We start from the raw sequence: 27,478 nt of genomic DNA, 5'->3' as shown, positions 1-27,478 counted from the left end.
AACAAATCAATAAAAGAAAATCAGGTGGGGCTTGGCACGGTGGTTCACATCTGTAATCCCAGTGCTTTGGGAGGCTGAGGTTGGAGAATCTCTTGAACCCGGGAGCTGGAAGCTGAACCCAGGAACTGTGATTATGCCACTGTCCTCAAGCCTGGGTAACAGAACGAGACCCTGTCTCTAAAAAGAAAAGAAAGAAAATCAATTTAGTTTTGTCTACTGGCCATCTTCTTTTTCTTTCTTTCTTTCTTTTTTAATTTTTTGAGGAGTCTCGCTCTGTCGCCAGGCTGGAGTGCAGTGGCACAATCTCAGCTCACTGCAACCTCCGCCTCCCGGGTTCAAGCGATTCTCCTGCCTCAGCCTCCAGAGTAGCTGGGATTACAGGCACGCGCCATCATGCCTGGTAATTTTTGTATTTTTAGTAGAGACGAGGGTTCACCACGTTGGCCAGGCTGGTCTCGAACGCCTGACCTCAAGTGATCCGCCCGCCTCAGCCTCTCAAAGTGCTGAGATTACAGGCGTGAACTGGCCATCTTCTTTGATTACTATCTCAATGCGTTCCCGTCAAGGCACGGGATGGTGGTCTCCAGTTTAGTTGAAATTTCCAAAATCTCGGCCTGGAAAAATCCAGACGCTGATTTTCAGAGATTCTCCAGAGCTGCCGCGAGGGGGTGCCCGGCCCTGCCAAACCCGGAGGGCTGCGCGCGCGAACCGTGTCGGAACCGCACGGCGGCGTCTTGGGGCGTCCACTGTGAGGACGGAGCTTCCTCTCAGCACCCACCCACGAGGGGCCGGAGCTTTGGGACACCCGGGGACACCTGGGGCCGCGTCCGCTGTGAGGACAGGGAGACGCTCAGGGACACCTGGGGCCGCCGGGGAGAAAGTGAGAAAAAGGCTTCCTGCCGCCGCTGTGAGTGCAGCGGAGCGAGCGCGGCGCATTTCCCGTCTGGCCATTTGTACCCGGACTTCACTTTGTACGAGCGTCCCTTCATGGAGGCTTGGGCGGCTCACCCCTAGCTCAGGACAAGATGCCGGTTACCGATGCGATTTTGTTTCTGGGGAGAGACCCTGGTCCCCGGAGAGGAGGAGGAACGTGGAGACGCCGTTGGGCGGTCGGGAGGTTGGGGACTGGCAGGGGCCACAGCCTGAGGCCGAGGAAACAGACACCCCCTGATCAGTGCTCGTGTTTTTGTTGTTGTTGTTTTTTTTTTTTTTTTTTTTTTGAGACGGAGTTTCGCTTCGGTTTCCCAGGCTGGAGTGCAATGGCACGATCTCGGCTCACTGCAACCTCCGCCTCCCGGGTTCAAGCGATTCTCCCGCCTCAGCCTCCCGAGTAGCTGGAATTACAGGGACCCGCCATCACGCCCAGCTAATTTTTTCTATTTTTAGTTGAGACGGGTTTCACTATGTTGGCCAGGCTGGTCTCGAACTCCTGACCCCAGGAAATCCACCCGCCTTAGCCTCCCAAAGTGTTGGGATTACAGGTATGAGCCATCTCGCCTGGCCAGTGCTTGGTGTTTTAAGGCTTATTTGTTAACGTAGTGGAAACAACGCAGGAAAATGGAAAAGTAGCACATTATGCTCACTGCACTGCACTCCAGTCTGGGCGACAGGGCGAGACCCTTTTTAAGAGTAAAAAGAAAAGAAAGAAAATAAATTGAGTTTTGTCTACTGGCCATCTTCTTTTTGTCTTTTTTTTTTTTTTTTTTGAGACAGAGTCTTGCTCTGTCGCCCAGGCTGGAGTGCAGTGGTGCGATCTTGGCTCACTGCAACCTCCGCCTCCCGGGTTTAAGCAATTCTCCTGCCTCAGCCTCCGAAGTAGCTACGATTACAGGCGCCCACCACCACATCTGGCTAATTTTTGTATTTTTAGTAGGGACGGGGTTTCCTCATGTGGGCCAGGCTGGTCTCGAACTCCTGACCTCAGGTGATCCACCCACCTCTGCCTCCCAAAGTGGTGGGGTTACAGGCGTGAGCCACCACGTCCAGCCTTTTTTCGGTTTGTTTTGTTTTGTTTTAAGAGAGAAGGTCTTGCTCTGTCACCCAGGCTGGAGTGCAGTGGTGTGATCACAGCTCACTGCAGCCTCGGTCTCCTGGGCTCCAGCAATCCTCCGGCCTCAGCCTCCCAAGTAGTTAGGAGTATAGGCACCAGCCACCATGCACAGCTAATTTAAAAAAAAAAATTTGGCTGGGCGCGGTGGCTCACGCCTGTAATCCCAGGTGTGAATGACTTTGGGAGGCCTTGGTGGGGGGGGGGGGGGGATCACCTGAGGTCAGGAGTTCGAGACCAGCCTGGTCAACATGGCAAAACCCTGTCTCTACTAAAAATACAAAAATTAGCCATGCATGGTGGCGTGCGCCTGTAATCCCAGCTACTCGGGAGGCTGAGGCAGGAGAATTGTTTGAACCCTGGAGGTGGAGGTTGCAGTGAGCCAAGATCGCGCCATTGCACTCCAGCCTGGGCAATAAGAGTGAAACTCCGTCTCAAAAAAAAAAAAAAAATTGGCACAGACAGTAGGATCTTTACGTTGCTCAGGTTTGTCTTGAACTCCTGGGCTCAAGTGATCCTTACACCTCAGCCTCCCACAGTACTGGGATTACAGGCGTGAGCCACTGCACCTAGCCTGGAGTCTCTTCTTAACTTCCTTCTCCCTTCCCCTTCTCCTTGCCCTTACTTTCTTCCTTCTTTTTTCCTTCTTTCTTTTTATTTATTTTTTTCTTTTTCTTTTTCTTTTTCTTTTTTTTTGATACTGAGTCTCGCTCTGTCGCCAGGCTGGAGTGCAGTGGCGCGATCTCTGCTCACTGCAACCTCCGCCTCCCAGGTTCAAGGGATTCTCCTGCCTCAGCCTCCAGAGTAGCTGGGACTACAGGCGTGTGCCAACACGCCCAGATAATTTTTGTATTTTTAGTAGAGATGGGGTTTTACCATGTTGGCCAGAATGGTCTCGATTTCCTGACCTCGAGTGTTCCGCCCGACTCGGCCTCCCAAAGTGCTGGGATTACAGGCGTGAACTGGCCATCTTCTTTGATTTCTGTCTCCATGCGTTCCGGTCAAGGGACGGGATGGTGGTCTCCAGTTCAGTTGAAATTTCCAAAATCAGGGCCTGGAAAAAATCAGACGCCGATTTCCAGAGATTCCCCAGAGCTGTCGCGAGGGGGCGCCCGGCCCTGCCAAACCCGGAGGGCCGCGCGCGCGCGCGAACCGTGTCGGAACCACACGGCGGCGTCCTTGGGGCTTCCACTGTGAGGACGGAGCTTCCTCTCCTCAGCACCCACCCCGGAGGGGCCGGGGCTTGGGACACCTGGGGACACCTGGGGCCGCGTCCGCTGTGAGGATAAGGAGACGCTGCTGCAGCTCCGGGACACCTGGGGCCGCCGAGGCAAAGGTGAGGAAAAGGCTTCTTGCCCCCGCTCTGAGTGCGGCGGAGCGAGCGCGGCCGCGTTTCCCGTCGGGCTGTTTGTACCTGGGCTTCACTTTGTGCAAGCGTCCCTTCATGGAGGCTTGGGCGGGTCACGCCCAGCGCAAGGCCAAGATGCCGGTTACGAATGAGAGTTTGTTTCTGGGGAGAGACCCTGGTACCGGGAGAGGAGAAGGAAAGCGGAGACCCCGTCGGGCTGTCGGGATGTTGGGGACTGGCAGGCGCCACAGCCTGAGGTCGAGGAAACAGGCGCCTCCGGATCAGTGCTCATTTTGTGTTTTGTTTTGTTTTGTTTTGTTTGAGACGGACTTTCGCTCTTGTTTCCCAGGTTGGAGTGCAATGGCGCGATCTCGGCTCACTGCAACCTCCGCCTCCCGGGTTCAAGCGATTCTCCTGCCTCAGCCTCTGGAGTAGCTGGGATTACAGGCATGCGCCAGCACGCCCGGCTAATTTTGTGTTTTTAGTAGAGACGGGGTTTCTCCATGTTGGTCAGTCTGGTCTTGAACTCCCAACCTCATCAGGTGATCCACCCACCTCGGCCTCCCAAAGTGCTGGGATTACAGGCGTGAGCCACCTGGCCTGGTCAGTGCTCCGTGTTTTCAGGCTCGTTTGTTAACATAGTAGAAACAACACAGGAAAATGGAAAAGTAGGCACGTTATCATGCTCACGCCACTGCACTCAAGTCCTGGGCAACAGAGCGAGGCCTTGTCTCAAAAAACAAAAACAAATGAAAACAAAACCAAAAACACCATTGTGTGCGTCTAATGGAAGTGAACTCGTCAACAACAGTTTTTCTTTTGTTGAGAAAGTCTGTTTAATTTGCAGTGTATTTGTAATGGTACAGAAAATGATGTCTGTTTTATAAACATTCTCATCCTAAGTTAGTTGAAATGTATTAACTATATCAAGCTTTGACATGATACCATAAAATTAATTGAAGAAAGTCACTAATCTTTTTTTTTTCCCTTGGCCTTGAGCATTTTAAATAAAATCAGATTTCGTTAAGGTTACTTAATACTGAACTGTAAACCCGTATGGCCCTGCGGTGTCTTTTCTTATCTTTTCTTTTTGCTTTTGTTTTTTTTTTTTGAGATGGAGTGTCGCTCTGTCTCCCAGGCTGGAGTGCAGTGGCGTGAGCTCAGCTCGCTGTAACCTCCACCTCCCAGGTTGAAGCAATGCTCTGTCTCAGCCTCCCCAAGAACTGGGATTACAGGCGCCTGCCACAATGCCCTGCTAATTTTTTTGTATTTTTAGTAGAGATGGGGTTTCACCATCTTGGCCAGGCTGGTCTTGAACTTCTGACCTCGTGGCCACCCGCCTTGGCCTCTCAAAGTGTTGGGATTACATGCGTGAGCCACTGAGCCAAGCCTCTTTTCTTTTTTTGACATGGAGTCTCACTTTGTCGCCCAGGCTGGACTGCAGTGGCGCGATCTCAGCTCACTGCAACCTCCGCCTCCTGGGTTCAAGCACTTCTCCTGCATCAGCCTCCTGAGTAGCTGGGATTCCAGGCCTGCATCACCACGCCAGGCTAATTTTGTATTTTTAATAGAGGTGGGGTTTCACCATGTTGGCCAGGCTGGTCTCGAACTCCTGACCTCAAGTGATCCACCCACCTCGGCCTCCCATAGTGCTGGGATTGCAGGCAGCCTGAGCCACCACGCCTGGCTGCTTTTTTTTTTTTTTAATTAAAAAAATTTTTTTTGTTTGTTTTTTGAGACAGAGTTTAGCTCCTGTTGCCCAGGCTAAAGTGCAATGTCCCGATCTTGGCTCACTGCAACCTCTGCCTCCTGGGTTCAAGCAATTCTCCTACCTCAGCCTCCTGAGCTGGGAATACAGGTGTGCACCAGAATGCCTGGCTAATTTTGTATTTTTAATAGAGATGGGGTTTCACCATTTTGGTCAGGCTTATCTCTAACTCCTGACCTCAAGTGATCCACCTGCCTCTGCCTCCCAAATTATTGGGATTATAGGTGTGAGCCACTGTACCCAGCCTTTACATTTTTATTGATTGATTTTTTTTTTTTTTAAGAGAGAAGGTCTTGCTCTATCACCCAGGCTGGAGTGCAGTGGTGTGATCATGGCTTAATGCAGCCTCGACCTCCTGGGCTCCAGCAATCCTCCTGCCTCAGCCTCCCAAGTAGCTTGGACTATAGGCACCAGCCACCATGCACTGCTAATTTAAGCAGGATCTTTACGTCCCTCAGGTTTGTCTTTAACTCCTGGGCTCAAGTGATCCTTACACGTCAGCCTCCCAAAGTGCTGGGATTACAGGCGTGAGCCACTGCACCCAGCCTAAGGTCTCCCCACTTTTTTTTTGAGACAAGATTTTCACTTTTTTTTCTCAGGCTGGAGTGCAATGGTGAGATCTCGGCTCACTGCCACCTCTGACTCCTGGGTTCACATGATTCTCCTGTCTCAGCCTCCCAAGTAGCTGGGATTACAGGCATGCGGCTAATTTTGTATTTTTAGTAGAGATGGGGTTTCACCATATTGGTCAGGCTTGTCTCGAACTCCTGACCTCAGGTGATCCCTCACCTCAGCCTCCCCAAAGTGCTGGGGATTACAGGTGTGAGCTACTGCGCCCAGCCCTGCGGTATTTTTCTTTTTTCTTTTTCTTTTTTTTTGAGATGTAGTCTCACTCAGTTGCCCAGGCTAGGGTGTAGTGGCCCGATCTCCGCTCGCTGCAACCTCCCTTTCCTGGACTCAAGCGATTCTCCTGTCTCAGCCTCCCAAGTAGCTGGGACTACAAGTGTGCGCCATGATGCCTGGGTAATTTTTTGTGTGTTTTTAGTAGAGGTGGGGTTTCACCATGCTGGCAAGGCTGGTCTCAAACTCCTTACCTCAAGTGATCTGCCCGCCTTGTCCTCCCAAAGTGTTGGGATTACAGGCATGAGCCACCACGCCCTGCCCCTGGGGTCCTTTTTTAATGGGGATCTCTAAGGGTCACTCCAAGCTTTTCTATGCTAATCGGTGTATTTAAATTTTCCTTATTTTAGAGTCCATTTTGTTGTGTATTTTTATTAGGAAATCACCCATTTTCTCTCTGTTTCCAGTTTGATTCAATATGTTTCTCCTTTTCTTTATTTTTTATTTTTTGAGACGGGGTTTTGCTCTGTCTCCCATTCTGGAGGGTAGTGGCGCAGTGGAGATCTCGGCTGACTGCAGCCTCCACCTCCTGTGTTCAAGCAATTCGTCCTCAGCCTCTTGAGTAGCTGGGATTACAGGTCTGCGCCACCATGCCCGGCTGATTATTGTATTTTTAGTAGAGACTGGGTTTCGCCATGTTGGCCATGCAGTTCTCAAACTCCTGACCTCAGCTGATCCGCCCGCCTCGGCCTCCCAAAGTACTGTGATTACAGGCAGGAGCCACTGTGCCTAGCCAATAAGTTTCTCTTATTTGACTTCTAATTTATCTCTTTCTAGTTTTTAACAGAATTCTTAATTCTATGTATTTCTGCTGTTTGTTTCCATCAATAATATTTTAAAAAATATCTGGGGACTGTTGTGGGGTGGGGGCAGGGGGGGAGGGATAGCATTAGGAGATATACCTAATGCTCAATGACGAGTTAATGGGTGCAGCACACCAGCATGGCACATGTATACATATGTAACTAACCTGCACATTGTGCACATGTACCCTAAAACTTAAAGTATAATAATAAAAAAACAAACCAAAACAAAACAACAACAACAACAAAATATACTTATTAGTTTATCTTGTTTTCAATTGAGGGAATTGTTATATTAAACAATTTCTTATGACCCAATGACAAGCTTTAATTATTTTAAAATAATTCCTGTCTAACGCAACACCTTTTGCAGGAACCAGCTGTCAGTGGTATTGTTACTGACCAGAGTTTCTTGGCTCTCCAGTAATAGAAATTGACATGAGGATGAGCAAGTTTCCCAGACAAAGCTTTTATTTAGGTGTTTTGTTTAGCTTGGTTAAATTTATTTCACAAAGCTTTCGTTTTTGTGTTTTATATTCAAACACAAAGGAGGCAGCAGAAGAGAGAGAATTCTGTCTGGCTCCCTGAAGAGTCAGGAGGAGAGTGTTTTTAGAGTCTGGCCCGATTGCCCAGGCTGGAGTCCTCTGGCACCATCTCGGCTCACTGCATCCTCCCGGGCTCGAGCCATCCTCCCGCTTCAGCCTCCCGAGTAGCTGGGACTACAGGTGTATACAACCGTGCTCAGCTAATTTTTGTATTTTTTTTGTAGAGATGAGGTTTTGCCATGTTGCCCAGGCTGGCCTCAGATCCCCACAAAGTGCTGGGATTACAAGCATGAGCCACCATGCCCGGCCCAGTGTGTTCTTATTAAATTTCAGTAATTAGTTACGCCATTTGCCTTTCGTTCAACACTGAGATTTCGTTTTTCTTTCCTAATTATCTCATACATGGACTTTGGTTCCATTAAACTATTATTTCCTTGATCTACAAATTGCGGGTGATTCTTAGAGATTATCTAAGAAATAATTACATTTTGTTTTTAGAAAAACCACATTATTAACTTTACTACTGTTAGATACCACACCTGCTGTGACTTTAGGGATTTTGCTGGACAGTGTCTTAGACAATTTGCTAAGGGTGGACATTGGGTGAATGGTTTGAGGGAACATGCATTAAATACTCGAGACACCCAGGAGGCTGCTGTGTCCCCGTAAGAGAGAGCATACAAGACTGCAGGCCACTGGGGTTGAATGCCTTGGAAAGGGCAGCATGCAGGAGCACACAGTGTGTGGAGGTCATGGTCAGTCCTGTGGTCCTTGTTCTAAGGCCAGTAGGAACCCATTGTAAAAGTTAAATCAGAGTGACATGATGAACGTTCGCTTTGAAAATGGGAATTTTGCCATTATAAAGTTGAGATCACCAGTTGCAGGTAGGTGGATTGTGCTCTTTCTGGTGGGTTGCACTGAAGAGAGCAAGCATTGGGCTGAGGTGTTTCCTCTGGGAACGCAGGGTCTGCATCTGCTCAGGAGGAAACACGGGGTAGACCCAGCTTGGAGTTATCTGCCAAAGTTGTGAAACTGAGGGACAGCTCAGGAACATTCCAGAAAAAGGAAAACCCAATCCAAATGGAAAGAGACCTTTTCTCCCAGTTGGGGCAGGCAGTGAAGTGAAATGGGTCCCTGGATTGGATTTTCAGGTAGAGACCTTGTATTTCCTGATTTGGGAGTTACGTGGTGGTTAGCTGGGAGGCTTTGTTTTGGTAAAATACACTGGAGTGTTTTGTGTGGAGTTGCTGTAACTGCTGAGGAATCTAAGAGAAGGGATAAGTTACACTTTACACTGCTATTGCAAGATTCCTAGAAGTATGAAATTACTGTAAAGTAAATTGAAAACAACCACAGTAATACCATGTCAGTAAAGCAGAGACGACATCAAACTTCACTATAGAGGCCAAACCCAGTCCAAATTCAGGTCAGTGGAAGCTGTGTACCAAGCACCCCGGTGAGAGTCTGGATGCTGTATCAGTATTGCGGCTGCAATATCAGTATTGAGGGTGTCACGTGAGTCTTAGGGGTGTCGTAGCAGTATTGTGGGTGTCATATCAGTATTTTGGGTGTCATATCTGTATTGTGTGCATCATATCAGTATTGCAGGTGTCCCATCAGTCTTATGAGTGTCATATCAGCCTTACAGGTGTCATATCAGTATTATGGGTGTCATATGAGTCTTAGGAGTGTCATGAATCTTGTGGGCTTCACATCAGTCTTATGGGTGTCACAGCAGTCTTGTGTGTGTCATATCAGTATTACGATATGCCGTGATATGTTATACCAGTATGATATCTCTTCTGAAAACATTCACAGACATACCCACACATAGTGCTTTAACAGCTCTCCGTGTATTCCTTAATCTGGTAAAGTTGACACCTAAAATTAACTATCACAGTATTTATGCCTGATTCATGGCTAAAATTTCAGAATTTTTAAAAATTTTAGAATGAAAGCCGGGCACCATAGCCAGACACCGTCCCTACATAAATATTAAAAAGTTAACTGGTTGTACTTGCACGCATATGTAGTTCCAGTTACTCTAGAGGCTGAGGTGGGAGGATCTTTTGAGCCCAGGAGATTCATGCTGAAGAGCTAGGATTGTGGCACTGCATTCCAGCCTGCGTGATAGTGTGAGACTCTCTCAAAAAACAATCAACAGTAATAGTATTATTTGGAATAAATTTAACCAAGGTACAAGACTTGTACATGAGGCTGGGCATGGTGGCTCACGCCTGTAATCCCAGCACTTTTGGAGTCCAAGGCAGGTGGATCCACGAGGTCAGGAGATCGATACCATCCTGGCTAACACGGTGAAACCCCGTCTGTACTAAAAATACAAAACATTAGCCAGGCATCGTGGCATGCGCATGTAATCCTAGCTACTTGGGAGGCTGAGGCAGGAGAATTGCTTGAACCCAGGAGGCAGGGGTTGCAGTGAGCCAAGATCTCGCCACTGCACTCCACCCTGGGTGACAGAGTGAGACCCCCTCTCTGGAAAAAACAAAAAACAACAACAAAATAACTTGTACATGGAAAATTTCAAAACATTGCTGAAGTAAATTCAAGAAAGCTTACATAAATTTAAAGACACCTCATATTCACGAATTGGAAGACTTAATAATTCTTAAGGTGGCAGTACTACACAAAGCCATCTACAGATTCTTTGTGATTCCTGTTACAATCCCAATGTCCTTTTGGCAGAAATCAACAGGCTGATCCTGTCATTTATACGAAATATCAAGGGATGCAGAATAGCCAAAATAGTGTCAAAAAAAAAAACAAAACAAAACTCAGAGGCTCACATTTCCAAATTTCACATCCTACTATAAAGCGACAGTAATAAAATCAACATGATTCTGGTATAATCAATTGAATAGATCAATGGAACTGAATTTTGAGTTCAGAAATAAACCCATATTTCTATGAGCAATTGCTTTATTTTTATTTTTTTGAGACAGGATCTCACTCTGTCTCCCAGGCTGGAGTACTGTGGCACAATCGTGGCTCACTGCAACCTCTGTCTCCTGGGCTCAAGTGATCCTCCCGCCTCAGCCTCCCAAGTAGCTGGGGCTACAGGTATGCACCACCACATCTGGCTAATTTTTTGATTTTTTTATACAGGTAGGGTCTTGCTGTCCTGCCCAAGTTGGCCTCAAACTCCTGTTCTCAAGTGATACTCCTCTCTTGGCCTCCCAAAGCATTGGGATTACAGGTGTCAGCTACCATGTCCAGCCTGTTGATTTTTAAAAATGTAATTTCTTTTTCTTTCTTTTTGAAGGCATGGTTTTGCCCTGTTGGCCAGGTTGGAGTGCAGTGGTGCGAACGTGGCTTATTGCAGCCTAAACCTCCTGGGCTCAAGCAATCTTCCTTCCTCTGTCACGCGAGTAACTAGGACTACAGATATGCACCGTCACACCTAGCTAATTTTTAAGTTATTTGTAGAGAGAGTGTTTTCCTGTGTTGGCCGGACTGGCCTGAAACTCCTGGGTTCAAAAGATCTTCCCACCTCAGCATCTCAAAGTGCTGGTATTACAGGTGTGGGCCACCACCCCCAGCCTGGAATGGTTTTCATAATTACATTCTCATGTTGTTTGTTGCTAGTGTCTGGAAATACAGCAGATTACTGTGTATTGACATTTTGTGTTGTAGTTTACTAGTTTTAATAATATTTTGGGGGTTTGTCATGATATTTCTGTACATAAGATAGCTCCTGTGATCTGTGAGTAGCCATTTTTACTGCTTCCTAAACACATATAAGTTCTCTTTACTTCTTTTTCTCTCCTATTTGTTGTGGATGGAACTTCCCGTACAGTGTTGAATACAGTGATGAAAATGAGCATTGGTGCCTTGGTCCTGATCTTAGGAGTAAAGCAGTGGGCCCTGACAATGGAGATGGTGCTAAAGTCCGATTGTGGTGTTTAGAAAACTCCTATCCCTGGTTTGTTGGGTGTTTTTATGATGAAATGGTGTTGACTTTGTTTAAAGTACTTCCTGCATCTATTGAAATTAGCATGTGGGTTTCTTCTTTATTCTGTTTATTTGATGTTCCTTTGCAGTGATGGCTTTAGTATGCCAAACCAGCTTGATTTTCTGAGAAAAGGATGTAGTGATCATGTTGTGCAATCCTCAACATACGTGCTAGTATGAAATTACAATTATTTTCTTGGGCATTATTATTATTATTATTTTTAATTTTTTTGAGACAGAGTCTGACTCTTGTCGCCCATGCTGGAGTGCAGTGGCGCGATCTCGGCTCACTGCAACCTCTGGCTCCCAGGTTCAAGCAATTCTCCTGCCTCAGCCACCTGAGTAGCTAGGATTACAGGCTCCCGCTGCCACACCTGGCTAATTTTTATATTTTTAGTAGAGACAGGGTTTCACCATGTTGGCAAGACTAGTCTCAAACTCCTGACCTCAGGTGATCTGTCTGCCTTGGCCTCCCAAAGTGCTGGGATTTCAGGTGTGAGCCACCGCACCCAGCCTCTTGAGCATTATTAATTGAATAATTATACTAGACATTGATCTGTACCTTTCTGTTCTTGTGATGTCAAGTCCTAGTGTGGTTTAGTATTAAATTGCAGATGGGATTGGGTATGGGTTGGTTTACTATTTAGCGTATTAAGTGTTAGAAGTTTAGGGGAAAAAAATTAGCAGAAAGAAAACATACCTGAGGAATTGCGGGGAAGAGTATGATGAGGTCTGGGTGAAAGTCAGGGTTTAGGGTTAGCAAGAGAGTGCCTGTAGCCTTTGTCAACAGTAAATATCAGTCCTTTTCTCGAGACAGGTTCTCGCTCTGTTGCCCAGGGTGGAGTGCAGTGGCACAGTCTTGGCTTATAGCAACCTCCAACTCCTGGGTTCAAATGATTTTTAGGCCTCAGCCTTCCAAGTAGCTGGGAACACAGGTGCGTGCCAACATGCCCAACAATTTTTTTTTTTTTTTTTAGTGGAGATGGGGGTTTCCTCATGTTGACCAGGCTGGTCTCAAGCTTCTGGCCTCAAGTGATCCACTCACTTCTGCCTCCCAAAGTGCTGCGATTATAGGCAGGAGCCACCACGCCCAGCCTGCACACAGGCAGGCAAAGATATTTTAATATTCTTTTAATTGGCACTTCCTTCAGTATTAGTCAGTGTAAGCAACTTTTCATTTATTTCTTAGTTGAGAGTTCTTTGGGTCACAAATCAGATGACATTTTAGTATGTATAGGGGTATGCATATGTGAGTGTGTTGATGTGTATGTGTGAGAGGAAGTGCAAACATAAGTATGACAGAATGAATATGCACACCTCTGTTCTTGTGTGCCTAGTGTGTTAGGGTTTGGTTAGAGTTTGATTTAGGGTTGGGGTAATGGTTAGGTTTAGGTTATGGAGAAGGGTTAGATGGTTAGTGTTAGGGTTAAGGGTGAGGGTGAGGGTGAGGGTTAGGGTTAGGGGTTAGTGTTGGGGTTGGGGTTAGGGTTTTAGAGTTAGGGTTAGGGGTTAAGGGTTAGGGTTCAGGGTTAGAGTTGGGGTCAGTGGTTAGGGGTCATGGTTAAGGGTTGGGGTTGGGAGTTAGGGTTAGGGTAAGGGTTAAGGCTAAGGCTAGGACTAGGGTTAGGGTTTGGGGTTAGGGTTAGGGCTAGGGCTAGGGCTAGGGCTTTGAATAAACTTATATGGTAGCCAAGTTGTGGTTACAGTGGGCCTTGGGTGAGACCAAGTTCTATGGCTACTTCAAATGTGAACCAGCACAGTCTCAGTGGTGGTGGCCTCGGGGGTGCTTATGTTACCCCAACTCCAGCTCCACATGCCTCAGCAGAGAAAGAGAGACTGCTGGTTTCAGAGAAAGAAAGGGAGGAGAACAAGAATCTGTACTTGAAAAATCAAGAGAATTTTTCTTGATGTTAATCCAAGGCCACCAAAGCAGTACCTCTACGTGTTTGCTACTGTGTATTGGGCTTGGGACCTAAGTCTCTTTGAACACCTGGAGAGTGTTCCCAAAAATAATGGGCACCAACAAGCCCAGACTGTGAAGACTACAATAAATACTGACCTCTTCAATGCCCAGATATAGATGAACATCTATAAGTATCAAGGCCATCCAGGAAAACATAACCTCACCAAACAAGCTGAATAAGGCACCAGGGGCAAATCCTGGAAAAATAGAGATATGTGACCTTTCATACAGGAAATCCAAAATAGCTGGTTGAGGTACTTCAAAGAGAAGGAATTCAAAATTCTATCAGATAAATTTAAAGATAAGATTTAAATAAAAAGAATAAAGCAGAAATTCTGAAGTTAAAATGCAATTATCATACTGAAGAATGCATCAGAGTTACTTAAAAAAATTGATCAAGGAGAAGATAGATTTAGTGAACTTGAAGTCAGACTATTTGAAAAGACAAAGTCAGAGGAGACAAAAAAGAATAAAAAATAAAGCATGCCTACGGAATCTAAAAAATAGCCTCAAAATAGGAATCTAAGAGTTATTGGCCTTAAAGAGGTGGTAGAAAAAGAGATAAGAGTTAAACATTTATTGGCCCAGTGCAGTGGCTCACGCCTGTAATCCCAGCACTTTGGGAGGCCAAGGCAGGTGGATCACAAGGTCAGGAGATCAAGACCATCCTGGCTAACATGGTGAAACCCCATCTCTACTAAAAATACAAAAAGAAATTAGCTGGGCGCGGTGGTGGGTGCCTGTAGTCCCAGCTCCTTGGGAGGCTGAGGCAGGAGAATGGCGTGAACCCAGGAGGCGGAGCTTGCAGTGAACCGAGATTGCACCATTGCACTCCAGCCTGGGCTACAGAGTGAGACTCCGTCAAAAAAAAAAAAAAAAATTAAACATGTATTTAAAGAAATAATATTAGATAATATTAAACAATTCCCCAACATTCGATATCAACATTCAAGTACAAGAAAGTTACAGAACATCAAGCAGATTTAACCCAAAGAAGACCACCTCAAGGCACTTAACTGAACTCCCAAAGGTTAAGGATAAAGAAATGATTCTAAAAGCAGCAAGAGAAGAGACACAAATAACATTCAGTGGAACTCCAATACATCTGACAGCAGACTTTTCAGGGGAAAATTTACAGGCTGAGAGAGTGGCATGACATATTAGAAAAGCTGAAGAAAAAAAAGACTTTTACTTTAGAATAATGTATTTGGCAAAAAGTCCTTTAAACTTGACAGAGAAATGAGAACTTTTTCTGACAAACAAAAACTGAGGTATTTCATGAACACCAGACCTGTCCTACAAGAAATGCTAAAGGGAGTTCTTAGCCTGAAAGAAAAAAAGTGAGTGAGCAATAAGAAGTCATCTGAAGGTACAGAACTCAACTAGTAATAGCACATGGAAAAACACAGAATATTATAACATGGTAATTATGGTGTGCAAAAATCTCAAATAGAAAGAGTAAACAATAAACCAGTAAAAAATAACTACAACGTATTTCCAAGACATAGACAGTAAAATAGGGAAGGAAGAGAAACAACAAAAAGTTTAAAAGAATGGCAATGGAGTTAAAGTGTAGAGTTTTTATTAGTTGCTTTGCTTGTTTCTTTGTTTATGCAATCAATGTTAAATTGTCCACAGTCTAAAATGATGTGTTATAAGATATTATATTCAAGCCTCATGATAATTTTAAATCAAAAAGCGTACCACAGATGTACAAAAAGTAAAAAGCAATAAATTAGATAATATTAAAAGATAAATCACCTTCACTAAAAGGAAGACAGGAAGAAAGAAAAGAACGATGAGAGGACAAAAGTCAATCAGAAAACAAGTAACAAAATGGCAGGAGTAAGTGCTTATCAATAATAACATTGAATGTACATGAACGAAATACTCAAATCAAAAGACAAATAGTGGATGAATGGATAGAGAAGCAAGACAATAATCTGTGACCTACAAAAAAAAATACTTTACCTATAAAGATACATTTAGACTGAAAATAAAACGATGGAAAAAGTTATTCCATGCCAAGAGAAACCAAAAAAGAACAGAAATAGCTTTACTTATACCAGACAAAAATAGATTTCAACAAAAGACTGTAGGAAGATATTAAGAAGGTCATTATATAATAATAAAGAGATCAATTCTTCAAGAGGCTATAATTGGAAATATATATGCACCCAACACTAAAGCACCTAGATAAATGAAGCAAATACTATAAGAGCTAAAGAAAGAGACATCAATACAATAATGGCTGAACACTTCGACACCCTACTTTAGTCATTGGATAGACCTTCCAGACAGAAAATCAACAAAGAAACATCAGACTTAATCTGCACTGTATAACAAATGAACCTAATAGATATTTACAGAAAATTTCATCCAACAGCTGCAGAATACACATTCTTCTCTGCACATAGGTTATTTTCAAGGATAGACCTTATGTTAAGTAACAAGTCTAAAAACATTAAAAAAATTTGAAGTAATTTCAAGCATTTTCTCTGACCACAATGAAACAAACTAGAAATGGATTAAAAAATGAATTTCAGAAACTATACAAACACTTGGACATTAAACAATATGCTCTTGAATGATCAGTAGGTCAATAAAAATGTTAAAAAGAAAATGGAAAAATTTCTTGAAACAAATAATAGAAACATAGCATAGCAAAACCTGTGGAATATGGTAAAAGAGGTACTATTATAAAAGGAAAATTTATTTATTTTTCTTTTATTATTATACTTTAAGTTTTAGGGTACATGTGCACATTGTGCAGGTTAGTTACATACGTATACATGTGCCATGCTGGTGCGCTGCACCCACTAACTCGTCATCTAGCATTAGGTATATCTCCCAGTGCTATCCCTCCCCCCTCCCCCCACCCCATCACAGTCCCCAGAGTGTGATGTTCCCCTTCCTGTGTCCATGTGATCTCATTGTTCAGTTCCCACCTATGAGTGAGAATATGCAGTGTTTGGTTTTTTGTTCTTGCGATAGTTTACTGAGAATGATGATTTCCAGTTTCATCCATGTCCCTACAAAGGACATGAACTCATCATTTTTTATGGCTGCATAGTATTCCATGGTGTATATGTGCCACATTTTCTTAATCCAGTCTATCATTGTTGGACATTTGGGTTGGTTCCAAGTCTTTGCTATTGTGAATAGTGCCGCAGGAAACATACGTGTGCATATGTCTTTACAGCAGCATGATTTACAGTCCTTTGGGTATATACCCAGTAATGGGATGGCTGGGTCAAATGGTATTTCTAGTTCTAGATCCCTGAGGAATTGCCACACTGACTTCCACAATGGTTGAACTAGTTTACAGTCCCACCAACAGTGTAAAAGTGTTCCTATTTCTCCACATCCTCTCCAGCACCTGTTGTTTCCTGACTTTTTAATGATTGCCATTCTAACTGGTGTGAGATGGTATCTCATTGTGGTTTTGATTTGCATTTCTCTGATGGCCAGTGATGATGAGCATTTTTTCATGTGTATTTTGGCTGCATAAATGTCTTCTTTTGAGAAGTGTCTGTTCATGTCCTTTGCCCACTTTTTGATGGGGTTGTTTGTTTTTTTCTTGTAAATTTGTTTGAGTTCATTGTAGATTCTGCATATTAGCCCTTTGTCAGATGAGTAGGTTGCAAAAATTTTCTCCCATTTTGTAGGTTGCCTGTTCACTCTGATGGTAGTTTCTTTTGCTGTGCAAAATTTACAACTGTAAGTGCCTATATAAAAATCAGAAAAGCTGCAAATAAATAACCTAACAATACATCTTAATTCACTAGAATAAAAAGGCCAAACCAAACTCAAAATTAGAAGAAAAGAAATAATAAAAATTAGAGCAGAAATAAAATGAAGAAAACAGTGCAAAAGATCAATGAAACAAAAAGTTGATTTTTTTGAACAGTAAAACAATTGACAAATATTTAGACAGGCTAGCTAAAAAACAAAGATACAAATTAATAAAGTCAAAGGTAAAAAAGGAGACTTTACAAGTAACATTTCAGAAAATCAAAAGATCATTAGTGGCTACTATAAGTAATTGTATGCCAACAAATTAGAAAACCTAGAGGAAATTAATTCTTAGACACACACAACTTACCAAGAGTGAACTAGGAAAAAATCCAAAACCTGAACAGACCAATAACAAGTAACAAAATTAAAGCCATAATAAAAAAATGTCTATAGGACCAGACTGAAAAATAGAGAAGGAAAGAACATTTCCAAACTCATTCTTTGAGGCTGGTATTACAGTGATATGAAAACAAGACAAAGACACATTTAAAAAGCAAACTGCAGGCCCATATTTGAGAATATTGATGCAAAAATTTGCAAAAAACCTAGTAAACGCAATTAAACAATACATAAATAGGTAATTCATAATGACCAAGTGGAATTTATCCCAGAGATACAAGGATGGTTCAACATGCAAATCAGTCAATGTGATATATCATATAAACAGAATGAAGGGGCCAGGAGCAGTGGCTCACGCCTGTAATCCCAGCACTTTTGGAAGCCTAGGTAGGCGGATCACCTGAGTTCAGGAGTTCAAAACCAGCCTGGCCAACATGGCAAAACCCCATCTCTACTAAAAATACAAAAATTAGCCGGGTGCAGTGGTGGACACCTGTAATCCCAGCTACTTGGAAGGCTGAGGCAGGAGAATCGCTTGAACCCGGAAGGCAGAGGTTGCAGTGAGCTGAGACCATGCCATTGCACTCCAGTCTGGGTGACTGAGGAAGACTTCATCTCAAAAAAAAAGAAGGACAAAATCCATATAATCATTTCCATTATGCTAAAAAAGTATTTGATAAAATTTAATAGTCTTTAATAATAAACCCTTTGAAAACTGGGTATGGAATGAAGATATCTCAAAATAATAAAAGTCATATATGACAGACCTACAGCTAGTATCATACCAAGTGGGGAAAAACTAAAAGCCTTTCCTCTAAACTCTGGAAGATGACAAGAATATCCACTTTTACCACTGTTATTCAACATAATTCTGAAAGTCCTGTCTGGAGCAATCAGACAAGAGAAAGCAATAATAAAAGGCACCCCAGTTGGAAAAGAAGTCAAATTATTGTTTTTGCCAGTGATATAATCTTATATTTGGAAAAACATAAAGACTCCTCTGATAGGGTTTGAATGTGCATCCCCTCCCAAATCTCATATTTAAATGTAATTCTCCATGTTGGAGGTGGGCCAGGTGAAAGGTGATTTAACCATTGGGGTGGATTACTCATAAATGGCTTAGCACCATCCCACTTGGTACTATCTTCATGATAGTGAGTGAGTTCCCATAAGACCTGGTTATTTAAAAGTGTGTAACTCTCCCCTCTGTTTTCTGCTCCTGCTTTTTGCCCTGTGATGTGCAAGATTCTGCTTCAACTTTTGCCATGACTGTAAACTTCCAGAGGCCTTCCCAGAAGTGCATGCCAGTGCTATGTCTTCTCTACAGCCTGTAGAATCATGAGCCACTTAAACCTCCTTTTTAAAAAATAAATTACCCAGTCTCAGGTATTTATAGTGATGGGAAAAAAGCTTAATACAGAAAATTGGCACAAAGGAGTGGAAAATTGTTATAAGAATACCTGAAAATGTGGAATCAGCTTTGTAATTGGGTAAACAGGCAGAGGTGGGAAGAGTTTGTAGGACTCAGAAGAAGACAGAAAAATGAGGGAAAGTTGAGATTTTCTTAACTTTGAATGGCTGTGACCAAAATGCTGATAGTGATCTGGACAGTGAAGGCTGAGCTGAGGAGGTCTCAGATGAAAATTAGAAAATTAGGACCGAAGCAAAGGTCATTCATGTTGTCTTAGCAAAGTAGTTGGCTGAATTTTTGTCATGCCCTAGGGATATATAAAAGCTTGAATTTGAAAGTGATGATTTAGGGTTTCTGTTGGAAAAATGTCTAAGCACCAAAGCGTTCAAGATGTGTCCTGGCTGCTTCTAACAACCTATGCTCACACGTTGGAGCAAAAAAAAGTAAGTTGTAATTTATTTTTACTTGCAAGGGAAGCATAGCGTAAAAGCTTAAAAACTTTGCAGCCTAGTCATGTGGCAGAAAAATAAAAAGCTTTTACAAGAGAGGAACTTGAGCAGGCTGTGGTGCAATCACTTGTTAGAGATATTTGTATAACTTAAAAAAAAAGCAAGTGTTGATAGCCAAGACAATGGGAAAGAGGAATTGAAGGCATTTTAGAAATCTAAAAGGCAGCCCCCCATCACAGACCCTGAGGCCTAAAAGAAGAGAATAGTTTCTGGGATCAGGCCCAGGAACTGCTGCCTTGGGTAGCCTTAGAACATGGCTCCCTGCATCCTGGCCACTGCTCCAGCTCCAGGTGTAGCACAAATTGGCCCAGTTACAACTCCAGTCACTGCTTCAGAGGGTGCAAGCCATAAGCCTTGGTAGCTTTCATATGGTGTTAGGCCTGTGAGTGTACAAAATGCAAGAGTTGAGACTTGGGAGCCTCCACCTTTACTTCAAATAATGTATAAAAAAGCCAGGGTGTGCAGGCAGAAGCATGCTGCAGGGGTGGAGCCCTTATGAAGAACCTCTACTAAAACAATGCAGAGAAGAAATGTAGAGTTACAGTCCCCATGTGGGCTGCCTACTGGGGCATGGCCTAGTAGACCTGTGAGGAGAGGATCACTGTCCTCCAGACCCCAGAATGGTAGATCTAGCTACAGCTTGCACTTTGCACCTGGAAAAGCCAGAAGCACACAAAACCAGCCAGAGGCACACAATACCAGCCCATGAGAGCAGCTGTGGGGGCTGAACCATGCAAAGCCACAAGGTCTAAGCGTCCCAAGGCATTAGTGTGCCCTGGAAATGGGACATAGAGTCAAAAATAATTATTTTAGAGCCTTAAAATTCAATAACTCCCCTTCTGGGTTTCAGACTTGCATGGGTCCTGTGGCCTCTTTCTTTTGGCTGATTTCTTCCTTTTAGAATGGGAGTATTTACCCAATGCCTATGCCCCATTTTTATCTTGGAAGTACTTAATTTGTTTTTTATTTTACAGGCTTATAGGAGGAATAAACTAGCTTTGTCTTAGATGAGACTTTTGACTTTTGAGTTAAGGCTGAAATGAGTTAAGACTTTGGGGATTATTGGGGTGTCATGATTGTATTTTGAAATATGAGAAGGATATGAGATTTGGAATGGCCAGGGGCAAAATGATATAGTTTAGGTGTGTGTTCCCACCAAAATCTTACATTGAAATGTAATCCTCAATGTTGGAAGTGGGCCTAGTGGGGAGGTGATTGAATCATGAGGGCAGGATTTCCATGAACAGTTTGGCATCATTTCCTTTGGTGCCATTCTTACAATAGTTAAGTTTTCATGAGAGCTGGTTATCTACAAGTGCGTAGCACTTCCCCCCTGCCCTTGCACTTACCACGTGATGTGCAAGCACCGGATTTATTTTTCACCTTGATTGTCAGTTGTCAGAGGCTTCACCAGAAGCAGAAGCCAGTGCTGTGCTTTCTGTACAGCCTGTAGAACCATGAGCCAATGAAACCTATTTCCTTTATAAATTAACTAGTCACCGATTATTTTTACAGCAATGTGAGAATGACCTAATATATCCATCAAAAAACTACTAGAAGTAATAACTTGAGTAAATTTGCATAATACAAAATCAACATGTACAAATCAGTAGGATTTCTATATGCCAACAGTCAACAAACTGGAAAAGAATTCAAAAAAGTAATCCTATTTGCAATAGCCACAAATAAAACAAAATGTGTGGGAATTTACCAAAGAAATAAAAGTTCTCAACAATTAAAAATGTAAAACACTGATAAAGAGAAGACAAAAAAATGGAAAGTTATATCTATGTTCACAGATTGGAAGAATCAGTATTTTAAAAAATGTCCATGCGATCCAAAGCAATCTGTACTTTTCATGCCATCTCTATCAAAATAACAATGACATTCCTCACAGAAATAGAAAAAAAATCTGAAATATATATGGAACCACAAAACACCATAATAGTCAAAGCTATTCTGAGTATATAAACCAAAACTGGAGGAATCCCATTACCTGGTTTTAAATTATACTATCAAGCTATAGTAATTAAAACAGCATGACAGTAGAATAAAAAGACATAAAGACAAATGGAATGAAATAGAGAACTTAGAAACAAACTCATACAGCTAAACTAAACTTATTTTGAACAAAAGTGTCGATAACATACAACAAAAAATAAGACAGTTTCTGTAATAAATAGGGCTGGGAAAACTGGCAAGCCATAGGCAGAAGAGTGAAACTAGAACCCTATTTCTTGCCACATACAAAAATCAAATTAAAATAAATTAAAAACTTAAACCTAACACCTCAAACCATCAAAATTTTACAAGAAAACACTGGGGAAACCCTTTAGGGCATGGTTTGAGCAAAAATTTCTTAAATAATGCCCCATAAGCACAGACAACCAAATCAAACATGGACAAATGGAATTACAGCAGGTCAGAAAGCTTTTTTAAAGTGAAGGAAACAAAGTGAAGAGAAAACCCACAGAATGGGAGAAAATATTTGTGAATTACCCATCTGAAAAAACCCACAGAATGGGAGAAAATATTTGTGAATTACCCATCTGAAAAGCAATTAATAGCGATGTGATATGGTTAGCCTTTGTGTCCCCACCCAAATCTCATATTGAATTGTAATCCCCAGGTGTTGAGGGAGAGACCTGGTAGAAGGTGATTGGATCATGGGGTTGGTTTCCTCCAGGTTGTTTTTCTGACAATGAGTGAGTTCTCATGAGATCTGATGTTTTTATAAGGGGCTCTTCCCCCTTTGCTTCACATATATGCTCTCTCGCCTGCTGTCATGGAAGAGGTGCCTGCTTCCTCGTCTGCCATGACTGTAAGTTTCCTGAGGCCTCCCCAGCCATGTGGAACTGTGACTCAGTGAAACCTATTTCCTTTATAAATTACCCAGTCTCGCCAGGCACAGTGGCTTATGCTTGTAATCCCAGCACTTTGGGAGGCAGCAGTGGGTGGATCACGAGGTCAGGAGTTCAAGACCAGCCTGGCCAAGATGGTGAAACCCCGTCTCTACTAAAAACACAAAACTTACCTGGGCATCGTGTCAGGTGCCTGTAATCCCAGCTACTCAAGGGGCTGAGGCAGAGAATTGCTTGAACCCAGGAGGTGGAGGTTGCAGTGAACCGAGATCATACCAATGCACTCCAGCCTGGGTGACAGAGCAAGACTTCATCTCAATACATAAATAGATAAATAAATTACCCAGTCTCAGTTTTTTTTATAGCAGTGCAGAAACAGACTAATATACTACAATATATTGAGTTCAAAACATTCTATGGAAAAAAATATAATAAAGAGTGGACAAAAATTTAAATGGACATTTATGAGAAGAAGACATACAAATGGCAAACAGGCAAATAAAAAGGTGCTCCACATTACTGATCATCATAGAAATGCAAATCAAACCCAAAATGAGATATCATTTCACCTCAGTTAAGGTGGCTTTTATCCAGAAGTCAGTCAAAAACAAATGTTGCTAATAGCCAAGATTTGGAAGAAACCTAAATGTCCATCAGCAGATGACTGGATAGAGAAAATGTGGTACATATACACAATGGAGTACTATTCAGCTATAAGAAAGAATGAGAGTCTGTCATTTGCAGTAACAGAAATGGAACTGAAAGTTTTTATGTTAAGTGAAATAAGTCAGGCACAGAAACACAAATGTCACATGTTGTCACTTGTTTGTGGGTGCTAAAATTCAAAACAATTGATGTCATAGAGATAGAGAGTATAAGGTTGGTTACCAGAGGCTGAGAAGGGCAGTGGGGGAAGAGGGAGTTAGTGGGGATGCGAAATGGATACAAAAAATTGTTAGAAAGAATGAATAAGACAGTATTTGGTAGCAGAACAGGGTGATTATGGTAAAAAAAAAATTTAATTATACATTTTGTAAAAACTAAAATAGTATAATTGGATTGTTTATAAAACAAGCTATAAATGCTTGAGAGGATGGATACCCTGTTTTTTATTATGTATTACTCATTGCATGCCTGTATCAAAGTATGTCATGTACCCCCATAAATATATACACCAACTATGTACCCCCAAAAATAAATTAAAAATTAAAATTAAAACCAAAGAGAGGAGAGTATAATGAGGCATGTGTGACCCATGGCTTGAACTAGCTTTTCAGGTTAACTTTGGAATGTTTTTATCCAAGAAGAGGTGTCCATTTAGTCAATAGGGGCTTAGAAATTAATTTTTAGTTTATAAGTGGAAAAAAGAAGAATTTTTAATCCTGAGCCATAGCTCTCAGTCAGTCAGTCCCTGCATGGAACCCTGTTCTTTACTCTGGAGATGAACACTGTTTTTCTTTTCCACTGAATAACACCACATTTCAAAATGAGGGGAAACATCTTGAAACTAAGAGGTATGGCCTTACTAAATTTGATTTGGTTTCCATTGTAATTAATTTAATCACATGTGTTCTAGAGTTTGTCCTCAGTCTTCTCCTACTTTAGGCCCATGATCTGTTGAATTTGCTCGGCTCGCTGCTCAACAGCAGGAAATCAGAATTATTTAAAAACTTCATTGTGGCTGGGAGCAGTGGCTCATGCCTGTAATCCCAGCGATTTGGGAGGCCAAGGTGGGCAGATCACTTGTTGTCAGGGGTTTGACACCAGCCTGGCCAACAGAGTGAAACCCCATTTCTACTAAACATACAAAAATTATCTGGGTGTGGTGATTCATACCTGTAATCCCAGCTATTTGGGAGGCTGAGGCAGGAGAATCACTTGAACCTGGGAGGCAGACGTTTCAGTAAGGCAAGATGGTGCACTGCACTCCAGCCTGGGCAGCAGACCAAGACTCTGTCTCAAAATAATAATAATAAATAAAAATAAAAATCTCGTGTTTCAAACAAAATTTCTTTTGCATATCAACTGTGTCAACTTGCATATTAACTATAATCATTTTGTTTACTTTATATCCAATCTTGAGAAATCTCTGAGGACTAATTTCACTCTTTTCTGCCATTTTGGTAAACATACCAAATGCCATCAAACAAAATGCACAAAATTCCTGAGAAATACATTTTCTCCTTGAGGAGTATACTTGTTGTGTTAGAGGAACTCGTGGTTACCAAGCTTCTAGTTTAATAAACATGACTAGAATTCTCTATCTTAATATGAGTAGCTAGGTACTCACAAGGCATCTAGAAGGTTAATACCTATGGTCTGAAAATAGCCACATTTTTTTACTGGCCACAGATTACAATTGCAGAATATTTATGGCCATACAAGACATCTTCCACCAAGCCTGAAAAATGTATAAATGTCCTAGGAGTGCAGCATTTTTTGTTAAAGATAATATTAACGAGCTAGCTTAGGTCAACGGGTTAATGGTCATTGTTAAAACGAATAGCCCCGACTTTAGTGAGTACATCTGCACCTTCCAAGTTTAATTATAACTCTTTCTCTTTATAGTTAGAGACACTAACAAAAGACAATGCATTCCTGCTCTTGTTTTCTGAGGATGTCCAACTCTGTAATGGAGTCATTTCTAATAAACTTGCTTCTTTCACTGTGCTCTCTGACTCACCTCAAATTTTTTACTGCACAAGATCTAAGAATCCTACTTTGTGGTCTGTGTCAGGACCCTCTTTTCTAGCAACATCTTTCAGCAACACCATGAAGGGACACCAAGACAAGACCCCCACTCCAAGGAAAACAATCCACATAGAATCATTCAGCTGGCAAGTGGGCTGTCTTTTAGGGTCATGAAGCCATTCAGGTTGGCAAGAATGATTACCCACTATTACTTAAGTGAGAGGCCCTAGGGTATAATATTAGGGTGAGAGACTCAGCCCAAAGTTAGAGACCTGGGGGTGTCATAATCAGATTAGAGGCCAAGCCCACAGGGTTAGAGGCCCTGGGGAACATTGAGAAGAATGGATTTGGCTAAACAAGATGTTTGCCACTTTCTCTTTTTGGACTGTCCACCTTGTGCTTTGTCCCTCACCTGAGTGCTCTGCATATTGTTGCCTTTCTGCTCACCGCCTCCGTTTTGCAGTAGCCTGGAGGCTGCCCCAGGAAAGAGGCCCCAAACAGTTTAGCTTTTACTTTCCTTAGCGATCCTCTGACTTTGAGCCTTGATGTCTTAGAGCTATTGCTGCTACCACTTTTCTAGTTGGCAAAGCTAATAAACTAACAGAACAGCACCTACAGGTTTTTGACCCCTCACCAAGGGAAGGTGGTCCTAGAAGCTAAAGGGCAGCAGTGGATAATAGGAGAATATTTATGAAAGTGTGAGGCCTTATTGCTAGACCGACCCTCCAGACATAACCCTTAAAGCCTGGCAAACCATAAACCCAGCTACTTACCTGTCAGAGTCCACAGGTGCTCCCAGCCTTTCTGGCATACAGGCTGTATTAGTCTGTTCGCATGCTGCTAATAAAGACATATCTGAGGCTGGGTAATTTATAAAGAAAAGAGGTTTAATTGACTCAGAGTTGCACATGGTCGGAGAGGCCTCACACTCATGGCAGAAGGCAGGTGAGGAACAAAGTTACATCTTCTACATGGCAGCAGGCAAAAGAGCTTGTGTAGGGAAACTCCCCTTTATAAAACCATCAGCTGTAATCCCAGCACTTTGGGAGTCCAAGGCAGTGGATGACCTGAGGTGAGGAGATCGAGGCCAGCCTGGCCGACATGGTGAAACCTCGTCTATACTAAAAGTACAAAAATTAGACAGGCATGGTGGTGGGCGCCTGTAATCCCAGCCACTCGGGAGGCTGAGACAGGAATCGCTTGAACCCAGCAGTCAGAGGTTGCACTCCAGCCTGAGCAACAGAGCAAGACTCTGTCTCAAAAATAAATAAATAAATAAACCATCAGATCTCATGAGGCTTATTCACTGTCACGAGAACAGCATGGGAAAGACCCATCCCCTGATTCGATTACCTCCCACTAGGTCCCTCCCACGATATATGGGAATTAGGGGAGCTACAATTCAAGATAAGATTTGACTGGGGACATAGCCAAAGCATGTCACAGGTTATGAAACAGATTTATTCTAGCAGGCCAGACATAAGAGAGATGATTCCCTGGACCATCCCAAGGAAGAGTGGTTAACAGATGCAAGTTGTTTTATGCATCAGGAAAACAGGAGGGCTAGATATGCTATTATTAGCACAAGAGAATCAATCAAGGCACAAGCCTTGCTGGCCTCGACCTCAGCTCAAAAAGCTGAGTTAATTGAACTTACTAGGCCCCTGCAGTTGGGAAAGGATTTAAAAGTTAACATTTACACTGATTCCAAGTATGATTTTTTAGTGCTTCATGCTTATCCTGCAATTTGGAATGGGTGGGGACTCCTGACCCCCAAGGGCTTTTCCATACAACATCATTCAGATTTTGAGCTTGTTAGAGTGCTGCTTTGCTGCCAAAAAGTGAGTATAATTAATTGCAGAGGACATCAAAAGAGAGACTGACCATGTAAAAGGAAATGCCCTTGTAGATGCCGCAGCCAAGGCCCCTGCACTGAAAGGGCCAGTGAAGCTTGTGGGCGTGCTGGTCAGCATACATAGAACTGGGCCAGAATACCCTGAAGAAGAACGAAAATGGGCCAGGGATTGCATTTCAGTCCAGGGCCCCTCGGGCTGAATGATGGTAATAAATTACTAATGCCAAGTACCAATCACAGGAGTATAACTCAGCACTTTCATGATTCTTTTCACCCTGGAAGGGATTCTTTGTTTCTGTTAATGTCTCATTTGTTTATAGGGGTAAATCTTTTCAAGACACTAAAACAGGTGACTCAGCCCTGTGAGCTCTGTGCCTGACATGACTCAAACGGCCAGCAATTTTCTCCTTCTCCAGTTAAACCTGTCCAAAATTGAGGAACCTATCCAGGTGAGAACTGGCCACTCTAATTTACCCTGAAGCCTTTCTGTAGGAGATTCAAATATTTGCTAATGCTTACTGATACCTTCACTGGTTAGATCGAGGCATTCCCCACCCCATCTGAAAAATGTTCACCAGAAGAAATAACTCCTCATTTTGGGTAATCTAAAAGCCTGCAAAGTGACAATGGCCCATCTTTCACAGCAGGCGTATCCCAACACCTATCCT

At 42.9% G+C, this 27,478-nt stretch overlaps 1 protein-coding gene across 4 annotated transcripts in view; it reads left to right on the top strand.

Moving 5' to 3' along the window:
* Positions 1-570: 570 nt before the first annotated feature.
* Positions 571-27,478, top strand: part of TUBB8 (tubulin beta 8 class VIII) — a 29,901-nt gene continuing 2,993 nt past the window's right edge. The window contains exons 1-3 of one of the 4 annotated variants that reach the window (XM_063607222.1): positions 571-907; positions 3,099-3,383; positions 27,131-27,259. The gene's annotated coding sequence lies outside the window, so the exon portion shown is untranslated. Of the gene's footprint in view, positions 3,384-10,374; positions 10,493-27,130; positions 27,260-27,478 lie in introns of all 4 variants that reach the window. The other 3 variants (XM_063607223.1, XM_063607221.1, XM_055092340.2) reach the window with 3 other exon arrangements.

Source organism: Pan paniscus, chromosome 8 (assembly GCF_029289425.2).
Source record: "Pan paniscus chromosome 8, NHGRI_mPanPan1-v2.0_pri, whole genome shotgun sequence".
In the NCBI taxonomy this organism is placed as follows: domain Eukaryota; kingdom Metazoa; phylum Chordata; class Mammalia; order Primates; family Hominidae; genus Pan; species Pan paniscus.
This window is presented reverse-complemented; position numbering and strand designations above follow the sequence as displayed.